This window comes from Dromiciops gliroides, chromosome 1 (assembly GCF_019393635.1).
Source record: "Dromiciops gliroides isolate mDroGli1 chromosome 1, mDroGli1.pri, whole genome shotgun sequence".
In the NCBI taxonomy this organism is placed as follows: Eukaryota; Metazoa; Chordata; class Mammalia; order Microbiotheria; family Microbiotheriidae; genus Dromiciops; species Dromiciops gliroides.
The window spans coordinates 19,430,641-19,437,179 of NC_057861.1; positions in this window are offsets into that span (position 1 = coordinate 19,430,641).

The window sequence follows — 6,539 nt, forward strand, 5'->3', positions numbered from 1 at the left end:
CCTGGGTCACATGTGCTCTCTACATGTTTGCCTTACTACTTAGTACCAATCTTTCTTTTACTATCCACTCTTTCCATGTGTATTTGTGGGAAGAGTATACCCCAGATTTTTGGGGGGACAATGTTTTGTAGTTACTATTCTTACTATGAGACGCCTTTGTCGAGGGCTGTTTATTGTTGTTGGTCAGTTATGTCTGACTCTTCGTGGACCATAACATGGTCCCATGGACCACAGCATGCCAGAAGATCCTTCTATATTCCCCTATCTCTTGGAGTCTGTCCAAGTTCATGTTCATCATTTCCATGAGAATATCCATCCATCTCATCCTCTGCTTTCCCCTTTTCTTTTTGTCTTCAATATTTCCCAGCTTCAGGGTCTTTTCCAATGAGTCTTGTCTTCTCATTATGTGGCCAAAGTATTTAAGATTCAACTTTAGTATTTGACCTGTGTGATAAAATAATGGGATCTGCCAGAGCCTAGGGGCCCCCACCTGAAGAGTGATTTGGAATTGATTGAATTGACTGAGACTGAGAGACTGAGAACTGTAATAAAATAATGGGATCTGGCAGATGCCCAGGGGCCCCACCTGAAGACCATCAAAATCGAGACCACACCTGGCTGGCCCTGAGTGGGGTGTTGTTCTCAGAGGCAGTGAACTTACTACTGACATCAGTAGTTCACTGATGTCAACCAATCAGCTTGAAGGACCTCCCCTTTTGGGGAGGGCGAGAGGAAGTAGGAAGGTGAGGCTGGCTTGCTGGATCTTCCTCTTTTTCATCCAGAGCTGGCTTGGTGGCAGCAGAGATGGAGAACAGGAGGGACCCCCTTTTCCATCCAGGACTTTGGCGTGGTGAGGGACTTCACATGGACTGCTAGGAAAAGGGTTTCTCTCTGGCTATACCGACTCTCTCTTCCCTAACTTCTAATACACTTTAATAAATTCTTAAAAGCCTAAACTCTTGCTGAATTTATCAGTGATTTTAGCCAGCTTCCCCCCACCCCAAACTGGGTAGGGGCAGGTTGGGATCCACATTTAGATTTTTTTTGTGTGTGTGAGGCAATTGGAGTTAAGTGACTTGCCCAGGGTCACACAGCTAGTAAGTGTTAAGTATCTGAGGCTGGATTTGAACTCACTCCAGGGATTACTCCTCACTCCAGGGCCGGTGCTCTATCCACTGTGCCACCTAGCCACCCCCTCACATTTAGATTTTAAACATCACAGAACCTACTTAAGATTGATAAAATTAAGACCATGCCTGGCTGGTCCTGAGTGGGGTGTTGTTCTCAGAGGCTATGGACCATGACATTGACATGAGACCCCCACCCTCAACCAATCAGCTTGAAGGATGGCCCCTTCTGGGGAGGGAGACAGGAAGTAGAAAAGGAAGTTTGGTCCCTAGCTCTGGCCTCTTTTTTGTCTGAGACTTTGAGTTGGTGGCAGACAGAGAAAAAAAGAGGAAAGTAGATAAGACTTTTCTGGCATTATGGTACTCCATGTGTTATCTTTACTCCTTAATAAATCTTTAAAAGACTCAACTCTTGCTGAATTTATCAGTAAATCTTAGCTAGTTTTCCCCCCAAACTGAGGGCAGGGCAGGTAAGGACCCACATTAGATTTTAAACATCACACCTGCCAGTGAATAGCTTGAATTAATTTAAGTATTGACTGATTTGATCTCCTTGTTGTCCAAGGGACTCTCAAGAATCTTCTTCAGAACCACAATTTGAATGCATTGATTCTACAGTGCTCTGCTTTCCTTATAGTCCAGCTCTAACAGCCATACATTGCTACTTGAAAAACCATAGTTTTGATTATACAGACCTTTGTCATCAAGATGATGTCTCTGCTTTCTAGTATGCTGTCTAGATTTGCCATAAATTTCCTTCTAAGGAGCATGTATCTGTTAATTTCATGGCTGCATTTATCATTTACAATGATCTTTGAGCCTAAGAATGTAAAATATGATACAGCTTCCTTTCTTCTTCATTTGCCAGGAAGTGATGGGACCAGTAGCCAAGATCATAGTTTTTTTAGGCTTTAAGTCAGCTTTTACTCTCCTCTTTCACTGTCATCAAGAGGCTTCTTAATTCCTCTTCACTTTCTGCCATTGAGTGGTATTGTCTGCATATCTGAGACTGTTGGTATTTTTCCTGGCAACCTTAATTTCAGCTTTTGATTCATCCAGCCTGGCATTTCACGTGATATACTCTGCATATAAGTTAAATAAATAAGGTAACAATATACAGCCTTGCCATACTCCTTTTCTGATCTTAAACCAATCAGTTGTTCCATGTTTGGTTCTAACTGTTGCTCTTTGGCCTGCATATAGGTCGTTTAGGAGGGAAATAAGATAATCTGGTACTCCTATCTCTTTGAGGACTTGCCACATTTTGTTGTAATCCAGACAATCAAAGGATTTAGTTGTAGTCAATGAAGCAGAATTAGTTGTTATTCTGGAACTTCCTTGCTTGCTCCATGATCCAGTGAATGTTGGCAATTTGGTCTCTAGTTCTTCTGCCTCTTTGAAAACCAGCCTACACTTCTGGTAATTCTTGGTTCACATATTGCTGAAGCCTAACTTGCAGAATCTTAAGCATAACCTTGCTGATGTGTGAAACGAGTGTAATTGTTTGGTAATTTGAACATTCCTTAGCATCGCCCTTATTTAGGATTGGGATGTAAACTGATCTTTTCCAATTCAGTGACCACTGTTGTGTTTTTCAAATTTGCTGGCATATTGATGGCACCACCTTAACAGCACCATATTTTAGGGATTGAAATATCTCAGCTGGAATTCCATCATGTCTACTAGCCTTATTGTTAGCAATGCTTCCTAAGGTCTACGTGACTTCATTCTCCAAGATATCTGGCTTTAGATCAGTAACCACAGCATTGTGCTTATTGATGTTCAAATCTTTCTTACATAATTCTTCTGTGTATGTTTGTCATCTCTTCTATTTCTGTTAAATCCCTACCATTTTTGTCTTTGATCACACCCATTTTTGCATGGAACTTTCTTTAATATCTCTAATTATATGAAGAGATAATTTTGTTTTTCCTATTCTATTGTTTCCTTCTATTTCTTTGCATTGCTCATTTAAGAAAACTTTCTTATCTCTGAATATGAAGTGGGATTTGAAAGAAAAGGAAGAGAAAGAAAGCAAAATTACTGTCTGATGAGGCTTTACAAATAGCTGAAGAGAGAAGGAAAGCCAAAAGTAAAGGAGAAAGGGAAAGACATACCCAATGGAATGCTGTTCATTGACTAATTATTAATTTGAAGAACACAGGTGGGGGCTCATGAACTAAAGCAGTAAGACTCAGACCCATAGTATGCACTAGAACCTGTGGGAGTTATCACCTCTCTGGAAACTCAACCTGTGAAAGTGAGTACAGTTTTGGAAAACAGCCCAGAGGCAATGCTGCATCTGGAAAAATTATTTCTAGAACTAACTCAAACTGGAATGGGCAGTCTCTAGAGGCAGAGTTTTCATTGATTGGAAGTCTTCAAGCAGACACTAGATAATAACTTGTCAAGTATACTGTAGTGGGAATTTCTTGTCAGGTGTAATTTGGTTGGCCACTGAGGTCTCTGAAATTTTTTGATTTTGTGAATCTATACCTAAGGCTTTTAAATATCATCTTCAGTTATTCATGTGAGGGAGAATCTAGCTGTGTTTCATTTCAACAAAAGGAGAGTAGTAGTATGATTTGGATGATGGTGTTATTCGCAGAAATGGGGAATATTGGAGAAGAGATAGGTTGGGGGTATGGGAAGAGAGATATGGTGAATCCCATTTTTAGCATATTAAATTTGAGATGCCTAATGGATATCCAGGTGGAGCTGTCCAGCAGGCTGTTTGTAATACAGATTTGAGTTTAGAAGAGAGATAGGGCTTAATATATAGATTTACCAACCATGTGCATAGGGTTGTTAATTGAACACACAGGGGATGATGTCACTAAGAAAGAGGGTGGAGTCAGAGAAGAAAAGAGGGCTGGGGAAAAAGTCTTAGGGACACCCACAGTTAGGAATAAAGAGGAAGATGACTCCTCAGCAAAGGAAGCTGAGAAGAAATGGTCAAAAATATAGAAAGACAAGCAAAGGAGAGTAGTGTTGTAGAAGCCAAGGGAGGAGAAAGCATCTACACAGAGGAGGCAGTCCATAGAGTCAAAAGCTTCAGAGAAGTTATAAAAGGATGAGGTTTGAGAAAATGCCGTAGGAGTTAGCAGTAAGGACATGATTTGTAAATACAAAGAGAATCATTTCAGTTGAGTGGCAGGATCAGAAGTCAGACTGCAAGGGATTGTGAAGAGAGTATAACAATGTTCTCTTTGTGAAAGGACATAGAGCTAGGTAGCAAAGAAGCCATGACCAGTTTTACTTGACTCTCTGAAGCTTCTTTCCTGACTAAAGATGGTAGCCATCTAGCTTAGGTCTCCAGAGCCAAGTCCTCTTATTCACCTGGATCTTCTTGCTCAACTCTGCTGGGTGATTGTTCCCAAGGTAGGACAACTGTTCATTGGCCTTATGGCCAGTATCCTTGGTAGCTGAGAAGAGGAAGACAAAAGAGCAGAGGTGCTACTGTCAAAAAAGTAGTGAATTTGTAGTCAGAAGATGTATGCTCAAATCTTGGTTTTCTATGAATGACCTTGGGCAAAAGACTTCTCCTCTCTGGGCCTCAGTTTTCCCATTTGAAGAAAGAAGGGGTTGGAATAGATGATCTTTAAGATCTCTTCCAGCTCCACATCTATGTTCCACTGATCTTTCTTCACTTAACATTTCTGGTCTTTGGTGTACTAATCCATAAAGGATTAGAAAGCCTCTGAGGTGCCTTTAATGCTAAATACCAAGGGGCAGCTAGGTGGCGCTGCAGTGGATAAAGCACTGGCCCTGGAGTCAGGAGGACCTGAGTTCAAATCCAGCCTCAGACACTTGATACTTACTAGCTGTGTGACCCTGGGCAAGTCACTTAACCCCAATTGCTTCACCAAAACCAAACCAAACCAAAACAACAACAACAAAACAACAAAACTCTAAATACCAAGATCCCAAGGCTCCAAATACATGACCATTAGTGTGTGTGGTGTGTGATACTGATTTATACCACAAGAGGTCAGCCCAGGACTGGAAACTTAACATGGTGGCCACGGATGAGGGAGCTATAGCTAGCTAAGAAGAAAAGGACTTAAGGGGAGTGAGAAGCTGTGCTTTTTGTTAAAAGAAGAAGGCTGATGACCGGGCAGGGCAGGATGGAAGAAGAACAAAGATCTGAGCTTCTCCTTACTGCCCTTGTGCCTGAAATTCACACCAATAGCTATTCTCCTTCAGTTGAAAGCATTGAAGACTCCTCTTAATTGGAAATTTACTTGGGATGGGTAATCCATTCATCTGCATCCTCATTTCATATCTTAGCAACCTGGAAATTCCTTCACTTTGAGGCCCCCTCTCCTGATTGGTGAGTCCTTAGTCTGAGCCGCTATTTCATTAGATGTTCAGGCCATGCTCATGTCACTTTGACTCCCCTCTCTGCTACTTCCTTACCTCTTTCTTATATGTCTCCCTCATTAGAATGTAAAGTTTTTGAGCATAGAGCCTTCCTTCCTTCCTTCCTTCCTTCCTTCCTTCCTTCCTTCCTTCCTTCCTTCCTTCCTTCCTTCCTTCCTTCCTTCCTTCCTTCCTTCCTTCCTTCCTTCCTTCCTTCCTTCCTTCCTTTCTTCCTTCCTTTTCCCCTCCCTCCCTCTCCCTTTCTCTATAGCCCTCTCTCTTTCTTGAATGCATATCCCCTGTACTTAGTGCAGTGCCTGGCACATAGTAAGCACTTAATAAATGCATGCTCTTTCTCTTCCTCCTTTCCGCTTCCCTCTGTACTTGCACCTCTGTCTTTCTCTTTGTCTCTCTTTTGCTCTTGGCTAAGGAAGTTGTGATGGGGAAGAGAAAAGATCTAGGGACAATGGACACTGCTTGGGGGTAGGGCAAACCTTAGTGGGTTACCTTTGCACTGTTCATCTGGAGGCAATGTAGTGAAGGTTATCGAGTTAGAGGAGCTGGGTTCATATCCAAAGATGCTTACTCCCTGTGTGACCTTGGATAAATGACTTCATATCTTATGCCTTAGTTTTCCCCTCTTTACAGTTATGTCTCTTGTGCCTCAGTTTCCCCCTCTCTACAATTATGGGGTTAGACTAGGCCTTTGAATGACAGGGAGAGGACAAGGATCATAGACGTTAGATGGACTTTAGATTGTTGTTGTTTGTCCTTCATTCCCAAAGAGCCCCATGACACCTCAGTGATGTCATGACTTGCAGTGAATTGAATTTAAATGAGGGAGGACTGTGCAAGGTCACCAACCTCACTCTCTCCTCCAGAGCCACCTGGGTCCAGTGGACTGTATAGAAATAAGGACAACTGGAGATGGCCCCGGATGATTAAGGCAATTAGGGTTAAGTAACTTGCCCAGGGTCCCACAGCTAGTAAATGTCTGAGGCGAGATTTGAACTCATGTCCTCCTGACTTCAGTGCCAGTGCTCTATCCGC